The sequence below is a fragment of the Ursus americanus genome, chromosome 23 (assembly GCF_024610735.1).
Source record: "Ursus americanus isolate L20-20 chromosome 23, mUrsAme1.1.p, whole genome shotgun sequence".
Taxonomy (NCBI): Eukaryota; Metazoa; Chordata; class Mammalia; order Carnivora; family Ursidae; genus Ursus; species Ursus americanus.
The window spans coordinates 48,514,626-48,540,534 of NC_142149.1; positions in this window are offsets into that span (position 1 = coordinate 48,514,626).

Sequence of the window (25,909 nt, forward strand, 5' to 3'; positions counted from 1 at the left end):
TCTTTCTCCAGGTTGCTTTGGGTATTTGGGGTCTTTTGTGATTCCATACAAGTTTGTGGACTGTTTTCTATTTCCTCGAATAATGCCACTGGAATTCAGATAGGCATTTAATCACATCTGTCGATTGCTTTGGTTATGATGGACATGTTCACATAATTAACTCTTCCAGTTAAGTTGCATGGTGTATGCTTCCATTTGTTTGTGTTGCCTTCCAAATCTTTGACCCATACATTCTGCCCCCCTCGACACATATTTTTCATTTCTTTTCTGCCATGTGTTGAGTGTACTATGTCTTTCTCATTCTTGGTTACTTTTATTTCAAGATTTTTTTATGCAATTTTAAATGGCGTTGCTTTTTTAATTTCTCTGTGCGAAAGTGTGTCATCAGTATACAGAAATGCAAGAAGTTGGGTCATCTGGGTGGCTCCATAAGTGAAGCATCTACCTTTAGCTCAGGTCATGATCCCAGAGTTCTGGGATTGAGCCCCGTGTTGGGCTGCCCGCTTAGCGAGGGTCTGCTTTTCCCTCTTTCTGGCTCTCCCCCTGCTCGTGCTTTTTCTCTTCCTGTCAAATAAATAAATAAAATCTGAAAAAAATAAAGACAAGAGGTCTCTGTATATTGACATTATATCCTGCAGCTTTCTTGAATTTTTTTATTCTAACAGGTTTTTTTTGTGTGTGTGGAATCTTTCGGGATTTCATGACATTTGCAAATTGTGCCAGTTTTCATGTATGGATTTCATATCTTCTCTTTTTTTAAAATTTTTATTCACCCTACAGTACTTCATTTGTTTTTGATGTAGGGCTCCATGATTCATTGTTTGCATATAACACCTAGTGCTCATTATGACACGTGCCCTCCTTTTTTTTAAAAAAAGAATTTATTTATTTATTCGACAGAGATAGACACAGCCAGCAGGAGAGGGAACACAAGCAGGGGGCGTGGGAGAGGAAGAAGCAGGCTCACAGCGGAGGAGCCTGTTGTGGGGCTCGATCCCATAACGCCGGGATCACGCCCTGAGCTGAAGGCAGACGCTTAACTGCTGTGCCACCCAGGCACCCCAACACGTGCCCTCCTTAATACCCATCACCAGGATAACCCATTCCTCTTCCCCTCCCATTCTGCAACCTTCAGTTTGTTTCCCAGTGTCAGTAGTCTCTCATGGTTCATCTCCCCCTCTCATTCCGCCCCTTCACTTTTCCCTTCCTTCTTCTAATGTCCTCTATGCTATTCCTTCCATTCCACATAGAAGTGAAACCATATGATAATTGTCTTTCTCTGCTTGACTTAATTTCACTTAGCATAATCCCCTCCTGGTCCATCCGCGTTGGTGCAAATGGTGGGTATTCATCCTTTCTGATGACTGAGTAATATTCCATTATATAGATGAACCACATCTTCTTTGTCCATTCATCTGCTGAAGGACATCTTGGCTCCTTCCACAGTTTGGCTATTATGGACATTGCTGCTATGAACATTGGGATACAGGTGCCCTTCTTTTCATTACTCTGTGTCTATGGGGTAAATACCCAGTAGTGCAATTGGTGGGTGATAGGATAGCTCTGTGTTTAACGTCTTGAGGATCCTCCATATTGTTTTCAAAAGTGGCTGTACCAGCTTGAATTCTCACGAGTAGTGTAAGAGGGCTCCGCTTTCTCCACATCCTCTCTGACTTTTTTTTATTTCCTGTGTTGCTAATTTTTTTTTCAAGATTTTATTTATTTATGCCACAGAGATAGAGACAGCCAGCGAGAGAGGGAACACAAGCAGGGGGAGTGGGAGAGGAAGAAGCAGGCTCATAATGGAGGAGCCTGATGTGGGGCTCGATCCCATAATGTCAGAATCACGCCCTGAGGCGAAGGCAGATGCTTACCCACTGTGCCACCCAGGTGCCCCCTGTCTTGTTAATTTTAACCATTTTAACTGGTGTACGGTGGTATCTCATTGTCGTTTTGATTTGTATTTGCCTGATGGCAAGTGATGTGGAGCATTTCTTCATGTGTCTGTTGGACATGTGTATGTCTTCTCTGGAGAAGTATCTGTGTCTTCTGCCCATTTTTCGGTGTCGAGTTTGAGGAGTTCTTTATAGATCTTGGATACCAGCCCTTTATCTGTAATATCATTTGCAGATATCTTCTTCGATTCCATAGGTTGCCTTCTTGTTTTGTTGATCTTTTACTTTGCCGAGCAGAAGCTTTTTATCCTGATGAAGTGCCAATAGTTCATTTTTGGTTTTATTTCCTTTGCCTTTAGAGACCTATCTTGCAAGAAGTTGTTGTGTCTAAGTTTGAAGAGTTCTTTTGATTTTGATATGAGACAGGAATCCATTATCTTTCCTTCCTGATTATATTCGAGTCCTCTTTCTTGGTGAGTCTGGCTAAGTTTGTCAGTTTTGTTTATCTTTCCAAAAAAGGCAGCTCTCATTTTCATTGTTTTTTTTTCTTTTTTGGTCTTTTTAGTCTCCGTTGGATTTATTTATGCATTCCATTTTGTTATTTCCTTATTTCTACTAATTTGGGGCTTTGTTTGTTGTTTTATTTTCTACTTCTTTACCACATAAATCAGGTTGTTTATTGGAGATTATTCTCATGGATTGATGAAGATTTGAATTTCTATGAATGTCCCCCATAAAGCTACTTTTGCTGCATCCCATAAGTTTTTGTAGGTTGTCTTTTTCATCAGTGTCGAGGTACTTCTAAATTTTTTTTGATTTCTTCTTTGACTGTTGGTTGTTCAGTAGCATGTTGTTAAATCTCCACATATTTTTTTTAAGATTATTTATGTATCTGACAGAGAGTTAGACAGTGAGAGATGAACGCAAACATGGGGGTGGGAGAGGGTGAAGCGGGCTTCCCACTGAGTAAGGAGCCTGATTCGGGGCTAGACCCCAGGATCCTGGGATCACGACCTGAGCTGAAAGCAGATCCTTAACGACTGAGCCACCAAGGCCCCAAAAATCTCCACCTATTTTTGACTGTCCCATTTTTTTCTTGAGACTGATTTCTAATTTCCTATCATTGTGGTTGGACAAGATTTGAAGCAGAAGTGAAGAGAGCATTCAGATGAAAGGTTTGTTTCCTGGAGGGTTTTCTGAGGGCAGACCATGAGTTCAGTGGGGATGGAGGAAGGTTTTGTGAGACGGGGGGTAGGGTTAACCCTTGCTAGAATTACTGACTACTACCATGCAGGCAGTGTGCTACCATTCACACCGTAGTCCTGATGGACATGTACTTCATTAGGAATATTTTCTAGGAGGTGTAGGCATAGCTTTCACTTAAAGAAAGGTGCCATGTGGGTTCATGGCATGACCCCAGGTCAGCAACCAGGATGTATGGTATTGTGGGGGATCAGAAACAGGCTTTCTGTGGGAAGTGACAGAAATAAGGTATGGTGAGCTCCATGACCATAGGTGAGGTCCCGAGTGACCCACTGGGTGTTGGGTTCTGTGTATCTGTCTCATCAGGTGCTGTGCAATTCAGGGACACCCTCCTCTCTGTTAATTTGTGTGGAGACAGGTAGACATCAGTGTCTGGCCAGGCACGAGGGTCGCACTGGACCACCACCAGAGATGCAGCGTGTGGGGGAGCCACTGCTTGGTTTCCACGAAAGCTGACCAGGGTCTTTGACCTTGATTCCTAGCAGTTGCAAGGGGAGAGGAGGCCGGGGGTGGTGCACACTTCCGAGAGTTGTGTTCAGGACTAGTCTGGAGCCCACTGAAGTCAGCGACACCGGGCACAGAAGTCACCCAGTCAGTGTTGCTGTGGGCACTGCTCCCATGGTACTTTCGGAACTTCTCCATGCTGCCACCTCCTGCTTTTCATCATCATCTTCAAGGTCATGTGCCTCTGCTCTTGCCCCATAGCCTCCGGGTTATTGTCTGTCCTCCATCTGGCCCTCGTCCCTGGTGCCCTGTGCAGTCCGATGCCAGGGTAGCCTTCTTGAGACAAACATCTGGCCCTGATGGAACACTTTCATGGATCTTTTAGGTTGCGAGGATGATGCCCTGCCCTGGAAGGGGGCTGCAGGTCCCCAATCAGGAGAGCCATGTCTCCTCTTTCAGCATGGCCTGCCCTCCCCTCAGTCTTCTTCAGGGAAGCTCTCCCCACTTCCTGAGATGACAGCTCTGAACTTAAAACTGAATGTTATTTTACATATCTCTATGCCTTAGTTCATCCATGGCATGTCTTTCAACCCCGTTAGTGGGTTTTTTTTAGCAGTTCTGAAGGGCTGTCTGCTCAAGGAGGGGATGACCTGGGTGGGGCAGCTTTCCCTCTCATCTCCCTCAGCATGTCTCTGAGCCCTGGGACCAGCTCTCCCACTGAGGATTGAGGGACATGAGCCAGCCCATCCTGAGCCCAGGCTGTGTCAGCTGTGTAGACGGATGCGTGTCGGAGTGGGGGGCAGCTGGCATGGGCCAGGGGCAGGCAGTGTCTCCTTCTCATTCCTTCCCTCCCTTCCTCCCAGAGGTAGCTCAGAGCAGCCTTCAACCCCTGCATCTCCAGATCCCTTGACCTATGCCTCCTGTGTTCAGCTGGTGACCTTGGAGTTTCGCATGGATTCTACCTCCTGTACCCTCTCCCGTAGCAGTTCCTGGATCAGAGGAGGGATCGGACTCTTGTCTGCATTTGGTCTTCTTCCTGTCCTGCACCAATCCTATCCACCTTTGCATCTTCCATGTATGTGCTTGGAAGCAAGCCCATCCACAGGGAACCTATTAGCCAAATGGATCCAGGCAATGAACATTGAAGTAGAGATCCAGGATCCATAATATACCTGCTCTGAAACCTGTCCAAAAGTCTGTGACTCTCTCACACTGAAACAGAAACAATAATAGCTTTCTGGACTGTGAAGTGACATGTGTCTCTACTTCCAATCTTGAATGCATAGGTGCTGAGCCTGGACAGAAAAGGACCATGGCTCCCGTGGCCTGGGATCCACAGTAAGAACTCAGTGAAATCTGAATTCAAGGCATAGAGTGAATAATTATTGTAGAGTGAATCCTCCCAAGTAGGGCTTATGCACAGTGCACAGGAAAAGCTTTTTCAAAGAGGTTCCTGAAAGAAAAATCTTTTTTAAAAATTTATTTTAATTCCAGTAGAGCTAACATACAGTGTTACATTCTTTTCAGGTGTCCAATAGAGTGATTCAGTAATTCTATATATTACTCATTGGTCATCAAGAAAAGCATCCTATTAATCCCCTTCATCTATTTCACTCATCCCTCTATCCACCTCCTCTCTGGTAACCATCCGTTTGTTCTCTATTGTTAAGAGTTTGTATTTTGGTGTGTCTCCTTTTTCTCTTTTAGTTATTTATTTTTGTTTGTTTTTTAAATTCCCCATTAGAGTGACATCGTATGGGATTTTTCTTTCTCTGACTGACTGATTTTAGTTAGGATAATACTCTCTAGCTCCATCCATGTGTCTGCAAATGGCAAGGTTTCATTCTTTTTCAAGCCGAGTAATACTCCATTGTATGTGTGTGTGTGTGTGTGTGTGTGTGTGTGTGTGTGTGAATACACACATCTATCATCTCATTTGTCAATTTTTCTACAGACACTTGGGTTGCTTCCATATGGTGATATTGTAAATAATGGTGCAAGAAACATAGGGGTGCACGTATCCTTTTATGTTACTGTTTTCCTATTCTTTGGGTAAATACAAGTAGTGTGATTGTTGGATCATAGGGTAGTTATATATTTAATTTTTTGAGGAACCTTCATACTGTTTTCCACGGTGGCCACCACAGTTTGCATTCCCACCCACAGTTCAGGAGGATTCCCCTTTATCCACATCCTCCCAACACCTGCTATTTGTTGTGCTTTTGATGTTAGCCATTCTGACAGGTTTGAGGTATTACCTCATTGTCCTTTGGATTTACATTTTCCTGATGATGGGTGATGGTGAACATCTTTTCACGGGACTGTTGGCCATTTGTATTTTTTCTTTGGAGAAATGTCTGTCCATGTCTTCTGCCTATTTTTTAACTGGATTATTTGTTTTGGGGGTCAAGTAGTATCAGTTGTATATGTTTTGGACACTATCCCTTTATTGCCTATGATCTTTGCAAAATATCTTCTCCCTTTGAGTAGGTTGTCTTATTATTTTTACGTTTTCATTGTTCTTCTGCCATGTGGAAACTTTTTATTTTGCTGTATTCCCAATAGTTTATTTTTGTTTTCATTTCCTTTGCCTCAGGAGACAGTCTAGAAAAACGTTGGTATGGTCCATGTCAAGAAGTTACTGTCTTCCCTCCTGTAGGATTTTTATGGATTCAGGTCTCATATTGAGGTCTTGAAACTGTTTTGCGTTTGTCTTTGTTGTGTAAGAAAAGAGTCTAATTGCATTCTTCTGTACGTAGCTGTCTAGTTTTCCCAACACCATTTGTTGTAGAGACTGTCCTTTTCCCTTTTGATATCGTTGCTTGCTTTGTGGAAGATTCATGGACCACATAATTGTGGGTTTCTGTCTAAACTTGTATCCTGTTCCTTTGGTCACTGTGTCTATTTTTGTGCCGTACTGTCTTGTTAGGATGACTGCAGCTTTGTAGTATAACCTGAAATCTGCAATTGTGAGTCCTCCAGCTTTGTTTTTCTTTTCCACATTGCACTGGCTGTTTGGAATCTTTAGTGGTTCCATACAAATGTTTAGGATTGTTTATTCGAGGTCTTTTGTTCTTTAATTTAAATTCAATTAGCCAACTTACAGTACATCATTAGTTTCAGATGTAGTCTTCAATAAATTTTCAGTCGTGTGTAACACCCAGTGCTCATTGTATCGTGTGACCTCCTTAATGCTACTCACCCAGTTACCCCCCCAACTTCTCCTCCAACAATCATCAGTTTCTTGCGGTAGTTAAGAGTCCATCATGGGTTTTCTCCCTCTCTGATGACTTCCCATTCTATTTTCCCTTCCTTGCCCTATGGTCTTCTTCCTTGTTTCTGATATTCCACATAGGAGTGAAAGCATATGATCATTGTCTTTCTTTCATTGACTTATTCCACTCAGCATAATACCCTCCAGCTCCACCCAGGTCGGTGTGATGGTAAGTATTCATCCTTTCTGATGGCTGAGTAATATTCCATTATATATATATATATTCCACATCTTCTTTATCCATTCATCTGTCGATGGTCATCTGCATTCTTTCCACAGTTTGTCTATTATGGATATTGCTGCTATGAACACTGGGGTGCATGTGTCCCGACTTCGCTACCTCTGTCTCTTTGGGGTAAATACCCAGTAGTGCAATTGCTGGGACATAGGGTAGCTTTATTTATAACTTCTTGAGGAAACTCCGTACCATTTTCAAGAGTGGCTGTACCGGACTGCATTCGTACAGGTGTGTAAGAGGGTTCCCGTTTCACCACATCCTCTCCAACATGTATAGTTTTATGTCTTCTTATTTTTAGATATTCACCCTCGTGTGATATGGCATCTATAGGGGTTTAGATTTGCATTTCCCTTAAGCCAAGTGATATGAAGCATTTATGCATGTATCTTTTGGTCACCAGTACGTCATCATCAGTGAAATAACTTCCCATTTTAATCCATCTCAAGACCTAAAGCTGGGTAAGGCACTGAAGCTGGATGATGCCATCGGTTGGAAGTGTGGAGAATTTCAAAAGATCTCCGTGGAGAGCAAGTTTAAAGGTCAGTGTGAAGCTACTAATTAGTTCTGGGGAGATCTCTCAAAGTGTGGGTTGCCTGGGATAGGCTGAGGGTGGCCCTCCGATTTTCCTATGAATCCTTGCTGCAGCCCCAAATGGACAGTTTCCTGCTGTGGGGCAGGCTGAGTCCTCTAGTCGTGCAGAGGTGAGCCCAATGCCTGGTGCCTTGGAGGCAGGCAAACAGGGAGGGACCCTCAGCAGAAGACCCAGTGTTAGGTTAGGCCTCAAGAGACAGCAGGTCCGAACTGCCCAGTGCTCAGAGAACTCCCAGGCCGAGTGAGATGAGGGCACAAGGGCGGGTGAGTGTGAGCAAAAGGGTTTCATCCGGAAGGGCCCACAAAGGTCGGGGTTCACCAGAAGGGGCTCTCAGGGGTGCCCCAATTCTCTTGCCCTGAATGCTGTGTTGTGCCCCAAAATGGTACAGTTTACTGTGGGCTGCAGGCTGAGTCCTACGGTGGGGCTTGGGTGTCCCAAATCCCCTAGAGTGGGGTGCCAGGACCCTGGGGAGGGACCCTTCTGTCACCAACCTAGGGTAAGGGTTAGGGTCCAGAAGCCTGCCAGGGACAATCTGCAGGCTGTGCGGCGAGCTCTGTGGAGGGCTGAGAGGAGGCCAGGGGGGAAGGTGAGCGTGGGACTCAGGGTTGGGGCACGGGGGGCTGCCAAATGTGGGGATGGGCTCTGGGGGCCTCCCCAAGTTCTCGTGTCCTGTAGGCTCCGTAGAGTCCCAAGGGGCACGGTTTCCTGTCAGGTGACAAGCTGAGTCCTGCGGTGGGGCCAGGTAACCCAATTCCCCGGGGCTGCTGTGTAAGGCTCCTGGGGAGGCCCCCACAGCCGCGGCCGACCTAGGGCTAGGGTTAGGCCCCAGGAGCCCCGCAGGCCCAATCTGCTGGCTGTATGGCGAGCTACACGGGCTGAGGTGAGGGTGTGGGGAGGGTGAGCGTGGGCCTCAGGGTTGGGGTGCGGGAGGCTGCCGAAGTTCGCTGGTGGCTCAGGATGCTCCTCCTTGTTCTCCCGCCCTGAATGCTCTATGGCCTCCCAAGGTGCACGGTTTCCTGCAGGGTGGCAGACTGAGTCTTGCTGTGGGGCTCAGGTGTCCCGAATCCCCGCAGCTGTGGCTCCAGGCTCCTGGGGAGGGGGCCCTCCACAGATGAACTAGGGTTAGGGTTGGGGCCCAGGAACCCCGCAGGCCAGATCTGCCCACTATGTGGTGAGCTCCACTGCGGGCTGAGGTGAGGGTGTGGGGTGGGGTGAGCATGGGCTTCAAGCTTGGGTTTAGGGATCGCCGAAGTTTGCTGGGGGCTCTGGGGGCCCTCCAGATTCTCCCGCGCTGAATGCTCTATAGCCTCCCAAGGGGCACGGTTTCCTGCAGGCTGGCAGGCTTTGTCCTGCAGTGGGGCTCAGGTGTCCCCAGTCCCTGGGGCTGCGGCACCGGGCCCCAGGGGAGGGTCCCTACCCAGCCGACCTAGGGTCAGGTCTAGGCCCCAGGAACCCATCAGGCCTGATCTGCCGGCTCTGCGACGAGCTCGGTGGCAAGCTGAAGGGAAGGCATGGGGCGGGATGAGCGTGGGCCTCAGGGTTGGGGTGTAGGGGGCCGCCCAGGATCACTGGGGGCTCAGGGGGGCCCTACCAGTTCTCCTGCACGGTATGCTCTGTGGCGCCCCAAGGGGCATGGTTTCCTGAGTGGTGGCAGGCTGAGTCCCGTGGTGGGGCTCATGTGTACCCAATCCCCGGGGTTAGGTTACGGATTAGGTTACGGGTTAAGGTTAGGGTATGGGTTACGGTTAGGGTATGGGTGAGTGTAGGGGTTAGGGTTAGGGTAAGGAGAGGGTACAGGGTAGGGTTGGGTTTAGGGGTTACAGGTTAGAGGTTATGGGTTAGGGTACAGATTAGGGTTTAGGGTACGGGTTAGGGTTTAGGGTTTGGGTTTAGGGTTAGGGTTAGGGTTGGAGTACGGGTTAGGGTTCGGGTAGGGGTTAGGGTTAGGTTATGGGTTAGGGTATGCATTAGGGTACGGTTTAGGGTACGGGCTAGGGTACAGTTTAGGTTAAGTGTTGGCGTACGGAAATGGGTACGGTTTAGGGTACAGGTTAGGGTTAGTGTACGGGTTAGGGTTAGGGTACAGTTTACGGTTATGGTACAGGTTAGGTTACGGTTTAGGGTTAGGGTGAGGGTACGGGTTAGGGATCAGGTTAGGGATAGGTATAGGGTAAGGTTTAGGGTTAGGGTATGGGTTAGGGTACTGGTTAGGGTACAGGTTAGTTTTAGGTATGGGTTAGGATATGGGTTAGGGTCCGGGTTAGGGATAGGGTACGGGTTAGGGTATGGGTTAAGGTTAAGGTAAGGGTAGTGGTTAGGGGTAGGGTACGGGTTACAGTTTAGCGTTTAGGGTTATGGTTAGGGTACGGGTTAGGGTTAGGATACAGGTAGGGTTAGGTTACGGGTTATGGTATGAGTTATGGTATGGGTTAGGGTCAGGGTTTAGGGTTTAGGGTTAAGGTTATAGTACGGGTTAGGGTACTTGTTAGGGCTACGGTTAGGTTTAGGGTACGGTTTAAGTTACGGGTTAAGGTACAGTTTATGGTTAGGGTTATGGTACGGGTTAGGGTACGGGTTAGAGTACATGTTAGGGTTTCGGCTAGGGTTAGGGTACATGTTAGGGTTAGGGTTAGGGTACGGGTTAGAGTTACGGTTAGAGTACGGGTTAGGTTACGGGTTAGGGTTAGGTTTAGGGATAGGTTACGGGTTAGGGATAGGGTTAGCTGAAGGGGTAGGGTTAGGGGTAGGATTAGTGGTATGGTAGGGGTCCGGGTAGGGTTAGGGTTTAGGGTTAGTGTTTGGGGTTTGGGGTTAGTGGTTAAGGTTAGGGTTTAGTGTTTAGGGTTTCGGGATTAGGGTTAGGGGTTAGGGTTTAGGGTTTAGTGTTAATGTTAGGGTTTAGTTTTAAGGATTAGGGTTTAGGGTTAGGTTTAGTGTAGGGTTAGGGTTAGGGTTAGGGTTAGGGTTAGGATTAGGGGTTAAGGTTTAGGGTTTAAGGTTAGGGGTTAGGGTTAGGGTTAGACCCCAGTATGCCAGCAGGACTGATGCGCCGGCTGTGCGGCAAACGGACGAGGGGGCCGAGGTGAGTGCGCTGGCGAGCGGGATTATGGTATCCAGCGTTTTGGCGCATGGGGCCTTTGAATGTCGCTAGAGCCTCGGAGGGCCCTGTCCGTTCTCCTGCCCTGAATGACCAGCGGCACCCCGAGCGGTCCGCGTGGTGGCGAGTTGGCAGTGTGAGTCTGGCACTGCGGTTTGGGGGTCTCCAATGCTATGCGTCGCAGTGCAAGGCCCCTTGGGAGGGGCCCCTCTGGGGCCGTCCTAGGGTTAGTGTTAGCACCCAGGAGCCTGGCAGGCATGATCCACCAGCTGTGCGGTAGAGGAGGGCCAGGCCAAGGTGAGGGTGCCACCGAGCTGGAGCGTGGGCCCAAGCATTATGTCACGGGGGGCCTTGGAAGGTCGCTGGGGTTTGGAGGGCCCTGCAGGTTCTCCCTCCCTGAATGGCCAGCGGCGCCCCTAGTGGCCTGGTGGGTGGCGGGGTGGCATGGTGAGTACGGCGCGGGGGCTCGTGGGTCCCCAATCCCTGGCGTTGCTGCACCAGGCCCCTTGGGATGTTCCCCTCGGGGGCCAACCTAGGGTTAGGGTTGGTCCCCAGGAGGCTGGCAGGCCCGATCGGCTGGCTGTGTGAGGAGCGGTGTTGCGGGCTGAGTTTTGGGCGATGGCGAGTGGGAGCTTGGTCCCCAGCACTTTGGCGCCCTTGGCCTTCGAATGTTGCCATGGCTCATAGTGCCCTGCCCATTCTCCTGCCCTGAATAAGCAGCTGCGACCCTAGCATATCCGTTGGTGGTGGGGCGGCAGGGTGAGTCCCGCACTGTGGCTCCGGGATCCCCAATCCCCAGTGTTGCGGAGCCAGGCCCCTTGGAAGGGGCTCCTCCTGGGCTGACCTAGGGTTAGAGTTAGCCCCCAGGAGGCCAGCAGGCCCAATCCTCTGGCTGGGCAGCGAGAGGTGGGAAGGCCGAGGTAAAGGCGCTGGGAAGCAGGAGCGTGGGCCCCTGCATTTTGGCGCAGGAGGCTTCAAATGTGGCAGGTTTCTCCAGGGCCCTGACCTTTCTACCACCCTGAATGACCGGCAGCGCCCCTAGCGCCCTGGGTGGCGACAGTGTGGCAGGGTGAGTCCGGCTCTGGGGCTCTGAGTCACCAATCTCAAGCGTTGCAGAGCCAGGCCCCTTGGGTTTCGGTTAGCCCCCAGGAGCCTGGCAGGCACTATCCACTGGCTCCAGCAAGCGGAGGGGCGGGCCGAGGTGAGGGCGCTGGGAACAGGAGCTTGGGAGCTTGGGAGCCAACTTTTTTGAGTGGGGGGCCTTCGAAGGTCACAGGGGAAATGGAAGGCCTTGCCAGTTCTCCCAACTGAATGACCTGTGGCGCCCCTAGCGGCCTGGGTAGCGGCAGGGCGGCAGGTGAGTCCGGCGCTGGGGCTCAGGGGTCTCCAATCCACTGAGTTGCTGCACCAGGCCCCTTGGCAGGGTGCCCTCGGGGGTGACCTAGGGTTAGGGTCAGACCCCAGGACGCCAGAAGGCTCAATCCGCCAGCTGTGCGGAGAAAGGTGTAGTGTGTCGAGGTGAGGTCTCTGTGGAGCGGGAGCGTGGGCCCAAGCGTTTTGGCGCGGGGGGCCTTCGAATGTCTTCGGGGACTCGGTGGGCCCTACCCATTCTCCTCCCTGAATGACCGGCGGCGCACCTAGCTGCCCTGGTGGCGGCAGGGTGCAGGGTGAGTCAGGCGCTTTGGCTCTGGTATCTCCAATCCCCAGCGTTGCGGTGCCAGGCCCCTTGGGAGCGGCCCCTCGGGTGCCAACCTAGGGTTAGGTTTAGCCCCTAGGAGGCAGGCAGGCCCTATTCACCAGCTGTGTGGATAGCGGAGTGGCGGACTGAGTTGAGGGCGCTGGTGAGTGGGAGCGTGGGCCCGGGCGTTTTGACGCCGGGGGCCTTTGAAGGTCACCGTGTCTCTGAGGGCCCTGCCCTTTCTCCCTCCCTGAATAATGGCAGCACCCCAAGACCCTGGGTGGCAGCTGGGCGGCAAGGTGAGTCCAGCGCTGGGGCTCAGGGGTCCCCAATCCCCGGCGTTGTGTCGCCAGGCCCATTGGGAAGGGCCGTTCGGAGGCCATTCTAGGGTTGCGTTTAGCCCCCAGAAGGCCAGTGGACCCGATCAGCGGCTGTGCAACAAGCGGAGGGTTGCCCCGAGTTGAGGGCGCTGGCGAGCCTGAGCATGACCCCAAGCGTTTTAGTGCGGGAGGCCTTTGAAGGTCAGCGGGGGCTCGGAGGGCCCTGCCATTTCTCCTTCCCTGAATGAATGGCGGCGCCCCTAGCGGCCCGTGTGGGGCGGGGCGGCAGGGTGCATCTGGCGCTTGGGCTTGGGGGTCCCCAATCCCCGGCGTTGCAGCGCCAGGCCCCTTAGGAAGGGAACCTCAGGGGCTGTCCTAGGGTTAGGGTTAGCGCCCAGGAGGCCGGCAGGCCCGATCCGCCGGCTGTGCAAGGAGCGGAGGTATGGGCCGAGTTGAGGGCGATGGCGAGCGAGAGCTTGAGCCCCAGTGTTTTGGCGCACTGGGTCCCGGAATGTTGCCATGGCTTGGAGTGCCTTGCCCCTTCTCCTGCCCTAAATAAACAGCGGCGCCCTAGCAGCTCTGTTGGCGGTGGGGGGGGAGGGTGAGTCCCATGCTGCGGCTCGGGGTCCCCATCCCCAGTGTTGTGACGCCAGGCCCCTGGGATGGACCCCTCGGGGGTCAACCTAGCCTTCAATTTAGCCCCCAGGAGGCTGGCAGGCCCTATTCGTAACCTGTGTGGAGAGTGAAGTGGCAGACCGAGGTGAGGGAGCTGGTGATTGGGAGCATGGGCCTGGGCGTTTTGGCACGGGGGGCCTTCGAAGGTCACTGTATCTTGGAGGGCCCTGCCCGTTCTCCTGCCCTGAATGAACAGCAGCACCCCAAGCCCCCGGGTGGCCGCTGGGCATCAGGATGAGTCAGGTGTGGGGCGGGGCGGCAGCGTGCATCCTGCGCTGGGGCTTGGGGGTCCGCAATCCCCGGCATTGCAGCGCCAGGCCCCTTGGGAAGGGATCCTCAGGGGCCGTCCTAGGGTTAGGGTTAGCGCCCAGGAGGCCGGCAGGCCCAAGTCGCCGGCTGTGCGAGGAGCGGAGGTGCAGACCAAGTTGAGGGTGCTGGTGAACGTGAGCGTGGGCCCAGGCGTTTTGATTCGGGGGACCTTCGAGCATAGGCGGGGGTTCGGAGTGCCCTGCCCCTTCTCCCACCCTGAATGAACAGCGGCGTCCCTAGCGGCCGAGTGGGGAGGGGTGAAAGGGTGCATCCAGCGCTGGGGCTTGGGGGTCCCCAATCCCCAGTGATGGGGCACCAGGCCCCTTGGGAGAGGCCCCTCGGGGGCAACCTAGTGTTAGGTTTAGCCCTCAGGAGGCCGGCAGGCCCTATTCGCCAGCTGTGTGGAGAGTGGGGTGGCGGACGGAGGTGAGGGCGCTGGTGAGTGGGAGGGTGGGTCTGCCGTTTTTGCGCAGGGGGGCTTCAAAGGTCACCGTGTCTCGGAGGTCCCTGCCCGTTCTCCTGTCCTGATGGACCGGTGGTCCCCTAGCGACTTGGGTGGCTGAACGGCAACAGGGTCAGTCTGGCACTTGGGCACGGGGTACCCATCCCCAGCATTGTGTCACCAGGACCCTTGGGAAGGGCCCCTCGTGGGCCGTCCTAGGGTTAGGGTTAGTGCCCAGGAGGCCGGCAGGCCCGAGTCGCGGGCTGTGCGAGGAGCGGAGGTGCGGGCCGAGTTGAGGGTGCTGGTGAACATGAGCGTGGGCCCAAGTGTTTTGATTCCAGGCGCCTTCGAGCATAGGCAGGGGTTCGGAGGGCCCTGCCCGTTCTCCCACCCTGAATGAATGGCGGCGCCCCTAGCGGCCTGTGAGGGGAAGGGCGACAGGGTGCATCAGGCACTGGGGCTTGGGGGTCCCCAATCCCCGGCGATGCGGCGCCAGGCCCCTTGGGAGAGGACGCTCGGGGGCAACCTAGGGTTAGGTTTAGGCTCCAGGAGGCCGGCAGGCCCTATTCGCCAGCTGTGTGGAGAGTGCAGTGGCGGATGGAGGTGAGGGCGCTGGTGAGTGGGAGGGTGGGTCTGCCGTTTTTGCACGGGGGGCCTTCGAAGGTCGCCATGTCTGGGAGGGCCCTGCCTGTTCTCCCGCCCTGAATGATCGGCAACACCCAAAGCCCCCGGGTGGCGGCTGGGCGGCAGGGTGAGTCAGGTGCTGAGGTTCAGGGTCCCCAATCCGGCGTTGCTGCGCCAAGCCCCTTGGGAGTGGTCCTTTGGGGATCGATCTAGGGTTATAGTTAGCCCCCAGGAGGCCGGTGGACACGATCAGAGGCTGAGCATTACGCGGAGGGTTGGGACTAGGTGAGGGCACTGGCGAGACTGAGCATGAGCCCAAGCTTTTTAGTGCGGGGGGCTTTCGAAGCTCGGCGGGGCCTCGGAGAGACCTGCCCATTCTCCCGCTCTGAATGACCGGCGGGGCCCCTAGCGGCTCGGGTGGCTGAAGGGGAGCAGGGTGAGTCCAGCACTTGGGCTCGGGGTCCCCATCCCTGGCGTTGTGGCGCTAGGCCACTTGGGAAGTGCCCCTCGGGGGCCGACCTATGGTTAGGGTTAGCTCCCAGGAGGCCGGCAGGCCCTGGGCCTTCGAATGTTGCCATGACTTGAATGGCCCTGCCTGTTCCCTGCCCTGAATAACCAGCGGCGCCCTTAGCGGCTCCGTTGGCGGTGGGGCGGCACGGGGAGTCCCGTGCTGCGGCTCGGGGATCCCCAATCCCCAGCGTTGTGGGGCCAGGCCCCTTGGGAGGGGCTCGTAGGGGGCCGACCTAGGGTTAGAGTTAGCACCCAGGAGGCGGCAGGCCCAATCCTCTGGCTGGGCGGCGAGAGGTGCACGGGCCGAGGTAAAGGCTCTGGCGAGCGGGAGCCTGGGCCCCTGCATTTTGGCGGGAGGCTTCAAATGTCGCTGGTTTCTCCAGGGCCCTGTCCGTTCTCCCGCCCTGAATGACCGGTGGTGCCCCTAGCGGCCCGGGTGGGGACAGTGCGGCAGGGTGAGTCGGGTTCTGGGGCTCTGAGTCACCAATCCCCAGCGTTGCAGAGCCAGGCCCCTTGGGATGTGCCCCACGGGGCCGACCTAGGGTTTTGGTTAGCCCCAGGAGCTTGGCAGGCCCTATCCACCAGCTCTGAATCAAGCGGAGGGGCGGGCTGAGGTGAGGGCGCTGGGAGCAGGAGCATGGGAGCCGTTTTTGCGCGGGGGACCTTCGAAGGTCAGCTGGGGCTCGGAGGTCCCTGCCCGTTCTCCTGTCCTGATTGTCCGGTGGTCCCCTAGTGGCTTGGGTGGCTGAAGGGCAGCAGGGTGAGTCCGGCACTTGGGCAGGGGGTACCCATCCCCAGCGTTGCGTCGCCAGGCACTTGGTAAGGGCCCCTCAGGGGCCGACCTATGGTTAGGGTTAGCCCCCAGCAGCCCAGCAGGCCCAATACACCCCCTGTGCATCGAGCGGAGAGTTGGGCCAAGGTGAGGGTGCTGGTGATCGTGAGCCAGGGCCCAAGGATTTTGGTTCCGGGCGCCTTCGAAGGCCGGCGGGGGTTCGGAGGGCCCTGCCTGTTCTCCCAACCTGAATGAATGGCGGCGCCCCTAGCGGCCTGTGTGGGGCGGGGCGGCAGCGTGTGTCCGGCGCTGGGGCCTGGGGGTCCGCAATCCCTGGCCTTGGGGCGCCAGGCTCCTTAGGAAGAGATCCTCAGGGGCCGTCCTAGGGTTAGGGTTAGCGCCCAGGAGGCCGGCAGGCCCGAGTCGCTGGCTGTGCGAGGAGCGGAGGTGCAGGCCGAGTTGAGGGTGCTGGTGAACATGAGCGTGGGCCCAAGCGTTTTGATTCGGGGTGCCTTGGAGCATAGGTGGGGGTTCGGAGGGCCCTGCCCGTTCTCCCACCCTGAATGAACAGCGGCGCCCCTAGCGGCCCGGGTGGGGAGGGGCAACAGGGTGCATCCGGCGCTGGGGCTTGGGGGTCCCCAATCCCAGGCGATGCGGCGCCAGGCCCCTTGGGAGAGACCCATCCGGGGCAACCTAGGGTAAGGTTTAGCTCCCAGGAGGCCGGCAGGCCCTATTCGCCAGCTGTGTGGAGAGTGCAGTGGCGGACGGAGGTGAGGGCGCTGGTGAGTGGGAGGGTGGGTCTGCCGTTTATGCGTGGGGGGGCCTTCGAAGTTCGCTGTGTCTCGGAGGGCCCTGCCTGTTCTCCCGCCCTGAATGATTGGCAACACCCCAAGCCCCCGGGTGGCGGCTGGGCGGCAGGGTGAGTCAGGTGCTGAGGTTCGGGGTCCCCAATCCCCGGCGTTGCTGCGCCAAGCCCCTTGGGAGTGGACCTTTGGGGATCGATCTAGGTTTATGGATAGCACCCAGGAGGCCGGTGGACCCTACCAGCAGCTGTGCGGCACGCAGAGGGTTGGGACGAGGTGAGGGCACTGGCGAGACTGAGCATGAGCCCAAGCTTTTTAGTGCGGGGGGCATTCGAAGGTCGGCGGGGCCTCGGAGGGACCTGCCCGTTCTCCCGCTCTGAATGATCGGCGGGGCCCCTAGCGGCTCGGGTGGCTGAAGGGCAGCAGGGTGAGTCCGGTACTTGGGCTCGGGGTCCCCATCCCCAGCGTTGAGTCGCCAGGGCCCTTGGGAAGGGCCCCTCGAGGGCCGACCTAGGGTTAGGGATAGCCCCCAGGAGGCCGGCAGTCCCGATACACCACCTGTGCGTCGAGCGGCGAGTTGGGCCGAGGTGAGGGTGCTGGTGAACATAAGCCTGGGCCCAAGCGTTTTGGTTCGGGGCACCTTCGAAGGTCGGCGTGGGTTCAGAGGGCCCTGGCAGTTCTCCCACCCTGAATGAATGGCGGCGCCCCTACCGGCCTGTGTGAGTCGGGGTGGCAGGGTGCATCCGGCGCTGGGGCTTGGGGGTCCCCAATCCCCGGCTTTGCAACTCCAGGCCCCTTGCGAGTGGCCCTTCGAGGGCCGACCTACGGTTAGGGATAGCCCCCAGGAGGCCGGCACGCCCTATCAGCCGACTGTGAGGCGAGCGGAGGAGTGGGCTGACGTGAAGGCGCTGGTGAGCGGGAGCATTGGCCCAAGCATTTTGCTGTGGGGGGGCCTTCGATAGTCGCCCGGGGCTTGGAGTGCCATGCCCATTCTCTCGCTCTGAATGACCGGCGGGACCCTAGCGGCTCGGGTGGCTGAAGGGCAGCAGGGTGAGTCCGGCACTATTCCTCAGTGTCCCTATCCCCAGCGTTGTGGTGCCAGGCCACTCGGGAAGGGCCTCTCGGGGTCCGACCTACAGTTAGGGTTAGTCCCCAGGAGGACAGCAGGCTTGATACACCACATGTGCAGCGAGCGGAGTGGTGGGCCGAGGTGAGGGTGCTGGTGAACATGTGTCTGGGCCGAAGCGTTTTGGTTCGGGGCACCTTCAAAGGTCAGAGGGAGTTAGGAGGGCCCTGACAGTTCTCCAACACTGAATGAATGGTGGCGACCCTAGCGGCATGTGTGTTACGGGGCGGTAGGGTGCATCCGGAGCTGGGTCTCAGGGGTCCCCAATGCCCGGCTTTGCGGCGCCAGGCCCCTTAGGAAGGGACCCTCAGGGGCCGTCCTAGGGTTAGGGTTGGCACCCAGGAGGCCGGCAGGCCCGATCTGCCGCCTGTGCGATGGGCGGAGGGGCGGTCCGAGGTGAGGGTGCTGGGGAGCGGGAGCATGGGCACCAGTGGTTTGGCGTGGGGGGCCTTTGAAGGTCACAGGGGGCTCGGGAGGCCCTGCCACTTCTTTCACCCTGAATCACCGGCGGCACCCGCAGCGACCTGGGTGGTGACAGTGCAGCAGGGTGAGTCTGGCTCTGGGGTTCTGAGTCTCCAATCCCAAGCATTGCAGAGCCAGGCCCCTTGGGATCTGCCCCACGGGGCCGACCTAGGGTTTCGGTTAGCCCCCGGGAGCCCAGGAGGCACTATCCACCAGCTCTGAATAAAGCAGAGGAGCAGGCCAAGGTGAGGACCCTGGCGAGCAGGAGCATGGGAGCCAACATTTTGCGCGGGGGGCCTTCGAAGGCCGCAGGGGAAATGGAGGGCCCTGCCAGTTCTCCCACCCTGAATGAACTGAAGCACCCCTAGCGGCCTGAGTGATGGAGGGGCGGTAGGTGAATCTGGCGCTGGGCTCGGGGTCCCCAGTCCACCTCATTGCGCCGCCAGGCCCCTTGGGAGGGGCCCGTCGGGGGCTGACCTATGGTTAGGGTTAGCCCCCAGGACCCCGGCAGGTTCAATCTGCCAGCTGTGCGGCGAATGGAGTGGTGGGTCGAGGTGAGGCCTCTGTCGAGCGGGAGCATGGGCCCAAGCGTTTTGGCGCCAGAGGCCTTCGAATGTCTCCGGGGACTCGCCGTGCCGTGCCCAATCTCCTCCCTGAGTGACTGGCAGCGCCCCCAGCAGCCCAGGTGGTGGCGGGGTGGCAGGGTCAGTCAGGCACTGTGGCTTGGGTATCCCCAATCCCCAGTGTTGCGGCGCCAGGCCCCTTGGGAGGGCCCCTCGGGGCCAACCTAGGGTTAGGTTTAGCCCCTAGGAGGCCCGCAGGCCCTATTCGCCAGCTGTGTGGAGACTGGAGTGGCAGACCGAGGTGAGGGCGCTGGTGAGCAGGAGCATGGGCCCCGTTGTTTTGGCCTGGGGAGCCTTTGAAGGTCTCCGTGTCTTGGATGGCCCTGCCCATTCTCCGGCCCTGAATGAACGGCACCACCCCAAGCCCCCGCGTGGCAGCTGGGCAGCAGGATGAGTCCAGTGCTGAGGCTTGGCCATCCCCAATCCCCGGTGTTGCGGCGCCAGGCCCCTTGGGAGGGGCTGCTCGGGGTCGATCTAGCGTTTCAGTTAGCCCCCAGAAGGCCAGTGGACCCGATCAGCGGCTGTACAACACGCGGAGGGTTGGGCCGAGGTGAGGATGCTGGCTAGCCTGAGCATGAGCCTAAGCGTTTTAGCGCGGGGGGCCTATGAACGTCAGCAGATGCTCGGAGGGCCCTAACCATTCTCCTACACTGATCGACCGGTGGGCCCCTAGCGGCTCGGGTGGCTGAAGGGCAGCAGGGTGAGTCCGGCACTTGGGCTCGGTGTCACCATCCAGCGTTGCGACACCAGGCACCTTGGGAAGGGACCCTGGGGGGCCGACCTATGGTTAGGGTTAGCCCTCAGGAGTCCGGCAGGCCCGATACACCACCTGTGTGTCGAGCGGAGAGTTGGGCCGAGGTGAGGGTGCTGGTGAACATGAGCCTGAGCCCAAGCGTTTTGGTTCGGGGCAACTTCGAAGGTCGGCGGGGGTTCGGAGGGCCCTGCCAGTTCTCCCACCCTGAATGAATGGCAGCGCCCCTAGCAGCCCGTGTGGGGCGGGGTGGCAGGGTGCATCAGGCACTGGGGCTTGGGGGTCCCCAATCCCTGGCGTTGTGGCGCCAGGCCCCTTAGGAAGGGACCCTCAGGGGCCGTCCTAGTGTTAAGGTTAGCGCCCAGGAGGCCAGCAGGCCCAAGTAGCCGGCTCTGCGAGGAGCGGAAGTGTGGGCCGGGTTGAGGGCGATGGCGAGTGGGAGCGTGGTCCCCAGGGTTTTGGCGCCCTGGGCCTTCGAATGTTGTCATGGCTCAGAGGGTCCTGCCCGATCTCCTGCCCTGAGTAACCAGTGGCGCTCCTAGCGGCTCCGTTGGCAGTGGGGCGGCAGGGTGAGTCCTGCACTTTGGGTCGGGGATCCCCAATCCCCGGCGCTGCTGTGCCAGACTCCTTGGGAGGGGCTCCTCGTGGGCGACCTAGGGTTAGAGTTAGCCCCCAGGAGGCTGGCAAGCCCAATCCTGTGGCTGGGCGGCGAGAGGTGGGCGGGCAGAGGTAAAGGCCCTGCCCAGCGGAAGCGTGGGCCCCTGCATTTTGGCGTGGGAGGCTTCAAATTTCGCTGATTTCTCCAGGGCCCTGTCCCTTCTCCCACCCTGAATGACCAGTGGCGCCCCTAGCGGCCAGGTTGGTGGCAGGGCAGCAGGTGAGTCCGGCGCTGGGGCTCAGAGGTTCCCAATACACCGTGTTGCGGCGCCAGGCCCCTTGTGAGGGGCCCCTCAGGGGATGACCTAGGGTTAGGCTTAGCCCCCAGGACGCTGGCAGGCTCAATCCGCCAGCTGTGCGGAGAATTGAGGGGTGGGTCGAGGTGAGATCTCTGTCGAGCGGGAGCTTGGGCTCAAGGATTTTGGCGCCAGGGGCTTTCGAATGTTTCTGGGGACTCGACGGGCCCTGCCCATTCTCCTCCCTGAGTGAATGGCAGCGCCCCTAGCAGCCTAGGTGGTGGCGGGGCGGCAGGGTGAGTCAGGCACTGTGACTTGGGTATCCCCAATCCCCAGCATTGTGGCGCCAGGCCTCTTGGGAGGGGCCCTTGGGGGCGACCTAGGGATAAGGTTAGTCCCCAGGAAGCCAGCAGGCCCAATCCGCCAGCTCTGCAGTGAGCGGAGGGGTGGGCCGAGGTTAGGGAGCAGGCGAGCAGGTGCTTGGGAGCCAGAGTTTTTGCGCGGGGGTCCTTCGAAGGTCGCAGGGGGATCGGAGGGCCCTGCCCGTTCTCCCTTCCGGAATGACTGGCAACGCCCCTAGCGCCCTGGGTGCTTGCTGGGTGGCAGAGTGAGTTCAGCACTGGGGCTCGGGGGTCCCAAATCCCCAGCATTGCGGTGCCAGGCTCCTTGGGAGGGGCCCCTCGGGGGCCGACCTAGGGTAAGTGTTAGCCCCCAGGAGTCCAGCAGGCCCCTTCCACCAGCTCTGCAGCAAGCGGAGGGGCAGGCCGAGGTGAGGGCAATGGCGAAAGGGAGTGTGGGCCCAAGCGTTTTGGTGCAGGGGGCCTTCAAAAGTCCCAGGGGCTTGGAGGGCCCTGCCCGTTCTCTCACCCTGAAAGACTGGCGGCGCCCCTAGCAGCCCGGGTTGCTGGGGGCAGCAGGGTGACTCCGGCGCTGGCCTCGGGGGTCCCCAATCCCCGGCACTGTGGCACCAGGCCCCTTGGGAGGGGCCCCTCGGGGGCCGACCTAGGGTTAGGGTTTGTCCCCAGGAGGCTGGCAAGCCCGCGCTAAGTGGTTCTGGCAATGTAACAAAAATGCCATACACTTATCTGTAAGAAATAACAGTGTACAGGAACCCTCTTAGCCCTAACATCATCCTTTGTGAATATGGAAGCCAGCCCCAAAGTGGTTGTGGAAGTCTGACGAACGCGCTAAGCACTTTTCTCTGAGTCACCACACTATACAGGGAAAGACCAATGTACATCATCTTTCACGAGTAGGAAGCATTAATGAAAAGGTTCTGAAATTTCGAGGACTCTGACCCATCCTTATTGGTAATAAACCACCGTGTACAGGAAAACACCTTCAACTCTCATCAGCCTCCTCAATCCTGATTCTGATTCAACTTTGGGGGTGTAGGACTAGGGAAATGTCCACACCTTATTGCTAAGAAAGATCGATGTCAGGGTAATGCCCTTCAAGTCACATCAGCCTTCCTGAAGACGGCAGCAGGAATCAAGCTGGTTATGTTACCATGAGGTAAGGAAGATGAGCATATAAGTGAGAAACAACAGTGGGCAGGACCTCTCTTCCAAGGAACAGTATCTTTGCTTAATGTTAAATCCCTATGGTAAGTGGTTGTGGGCATTTGTGAGGTCAAAATCTTGACTGTTTTGTAAAACCTCTTGGCCATACACATATTAGACTAAGGTAGTTGGGGACTCCTAGGAAGTGATTTGTCCACTGTCAAAAATATGAAAAGATAAGAGACAGATGAGTTCTCCTCAGGCATTGTCCTTTATCCTCATCCTCCGTGAGGATGGTCATCTCTGGACAGCTCAGTGACAGGGTCTCATTCACAGTGGGGGCATCTGTTCCTCACAGACATCAGGCAGGGAAATGGATTTGGTTCTCTGTGCCAGCCCAGCCACAGCTGAGTGTCACAGCACCCTCTCGTGGGCTCATAAGAGTTTCACTATCACCAGGCAGGTCATTGTATTTGATAAACCACTGTGAGAGTTTGCAATTGCCTTCATCTGCAACCTCCTAGAAGCAAATGCAGGTCTCTGATACCATGTGAAGTCATGTGAAGGCATTGTGAGAAAGTGTCCTTTTGCTAAAGAAAAACATGGCTGGGGCTCCTGGCTGGCTCAGCCAGTTAAGCATGTGCCTTTGGCTCAGGTTATGATCCCAGGGTTCTGGGATCGAGCCGAGGCTCCCTGCTCAGCAGGAAAGGAGGTAGGGAAATAGCTTAGAACCCACAGAGAATGTGAATAAAGGGGAGTGAAATGGAACTTGGTCTGTGTTTTGCTTTAGGGATTGGAAGTTAGTTTTTTCTCAATTGTGATTGTTCTTGAAACAGAAAACCTGTATTTTTTTCCTTTAATTTTTTTCTAATAATAATTTTTTATTATGATATGTTAGTCACTATACAGTATTTCCTTAGATTTTGATGTAGTGTTCCGTGATTCATTATTTGCATATAACACCCAGTGCTCCATGCAATATGTACCTTCCTTAATACCCATCACTGGACCATCCCAATCCCCCACCCTTCTCCCCTCTGAAGCCCTCAGTTTGTTTCCCAGAGTCCATAGTCGCTCGTGGTTCATTCCCCCTTCTGTTTAGGGTCCATTGTCTAAAGGGACAGAGAGTGGAAGTTCACCAAATATAAGATCGAAATTTCATTGTTCATTATAGATACCGCCAAGTAGTTCCCAGACATTTCATTCTACTGTAGTAATTCATTATACCTGTGCAGGTGCACGTGGAAGACAATTGATGCATGTATAGTGGTAATAAAACACGCCCCTCAGCAGTAGAATAATAGAGGATGCACATGTGTAAAATTATTCGACTACAGCTTCCGTGCTTTCCCTTTCGTTCCTTATTATCTATGAAATTGGACAATTTTTGTTCTCTAGGCTTAAAACTCATTGTCAGTATTTAGAGTTTTTCAATGCTGATCTTCTCCTGTATAAGTTACCAAAAACCTAAAATATGTATGAACTTTAAAAAACGCTATTTTGAAAATTACAGCAGGGAAGTTCCATTTTGTGAATATTGTGTCAATGGATCTCTATTTTGACATCAGTGTTCATTCGAAATGATGACATTTCATGTGAGTATAAATATCAATGTGAAAAAGAAAAGGTAGGAAGAACCTTGAATGTTTAAGTAATTGGCGAAATGACAGGTGTGTGTGTGTGTGTGTGTGTGTGTGTGTGTGTGTGTGTGTGTGTAATTGATTTTCAATGAATGGTTCAGCTTCTTGTAGGACCTCCGAGAGAGCCCAGGTGAACCTTTCAATGAGTTGGTATCTGTTTTCAGAACATGGGAATCTCTTAGTCCAATAGTCAATCAGGCAAGCTTTGAGGTCTTGAAGAGTTTCAGTCCTCAGCGATGGTGTTGCAGACCCTTGTGAGTAAACCCTAGGGTATGTTCAGAGCCCTCATTAGCTGGTACCAATGTGTGACAATTTCAGACAGCATTTCCCAAAGAAGTACCTCTTGAGTCTCTGTCCTTGTCAGTTCCCTACACTTCCTTACACTAGTTATGTGATCAGTGTTTCAGGATAATCCCCACATGTGATTTTTGCTATTTCCTACTAGTCCTATCTGTTTCTCATCTTCTTTTATGGTAGGGGTTGGGAAGCAACCTGTGTGGCGTAGGAAGGGATGTGGTAGTTGTCTGCCTTCAGAGGACCGAATGATGCCTAGAAATTGTACTGTAGTTTGAGGTCAATTGTCCATCCTCTGAGTGTCAGGAATTCCATCACTTTACTTTGATGCTAGTCTGCTCTTCAAGCAGTCCTCAGAAATAAGGACGCCATCCATCTAGGGAATACTGGTTTGCATGTATGTTTTCATTTTAGGAAAGGCCTTGCTGTTCCTGAAAATAATACTGTAGAGCACCCTTTCCTGTACTTATTGGCCATCAGTCAATCTTTTGTGAAGTATTTGTTTATAAATAGACTTTTTATGGTTGATGAGCAGGAATTCTTTATTGACAAGTCTTTGTCAGTGTGTGTATTGCAAATCTTTACTTTCCAGCCTGCGGTTCACTTTTTCACTTTCTTATGGTCATAAGATAAGGAGAAATGTCACATTTTTATGAAGTCCCACTGAATTCTTTTAAATGGTTAGTGCACCCTATGTCCTACCCCAAGATTGACAGGTTCTACGTTTTCTTTCAGAAACTGTCCAATGGGAAACACAATTCATCTCAAATTTATAAATTACATTTTTAATTCTAATAGGGTATTTATAGACTGTTTTGGATTTTCTATGTACACAATCGTATTATCTGTGAATAGTCAAATTATCCCCTCAATTCTTATACTTTTTGTTTTTCTTGCCTTCTAACACTGGTAGATTCTCTGATGCCACGTTGAATAGAGCAGCATTGTTTGAAGATTTTAATATACCTTTCTCAATATCTGACAGAAAAAGCAGACAAAACATTGGTAACAAATGTGACCTAATTGACATATAGGGAACATTCCATAATAAGTGCAGAATACATTATTTTCAAGTGGTCATAGACTCTTTACCCAAATAGATGATAGGTGGGGCCACGAATCAAGGCTACAAATGTTAAACCCTGATATTAACTAGATTCTGTTCTTAGACCACAGGGGAATTGAGCCACAGTCATAGCGAAAAGAAAACCAGGAAGTCCTTTAATGTTTAAAAATTAAATGGAAGTTTGCTACATATCCTAAAGGTCAGAGAGGGAATCTCAATGGAAATTCTGAACCTTTTCTATGAGGGCTTACACACAATGGTACTTTATTTGTGAAGAGCATTATAATATCCTAGACAGGTGTTGAGCCTTAAGTCAGAGTTCTGCCTGCCCCAGCCACACCTGGCAGGCTTGGCCTGTGGTCCCCCTCAGCTGTCCTTTCTGGTGGTCCTGAGCTAAGGGGGTCATCATGGCCATATGGAAATGGGAAGCTCCCCACTCATAGTGATGGCAGTGCCCCCTCCCCAGCTGCCCTTTCTGGTGGCTCTGAGCTAAGGGGGTCAACATGGCCATATGGAAATTAGAAGCTCCCCACTCTTAGTGATAACGTTGCTATCGTATCATCCTCACCAGTCCAACAATATGATTTTTGAGTGAAATATGACACAAGAGCGACTT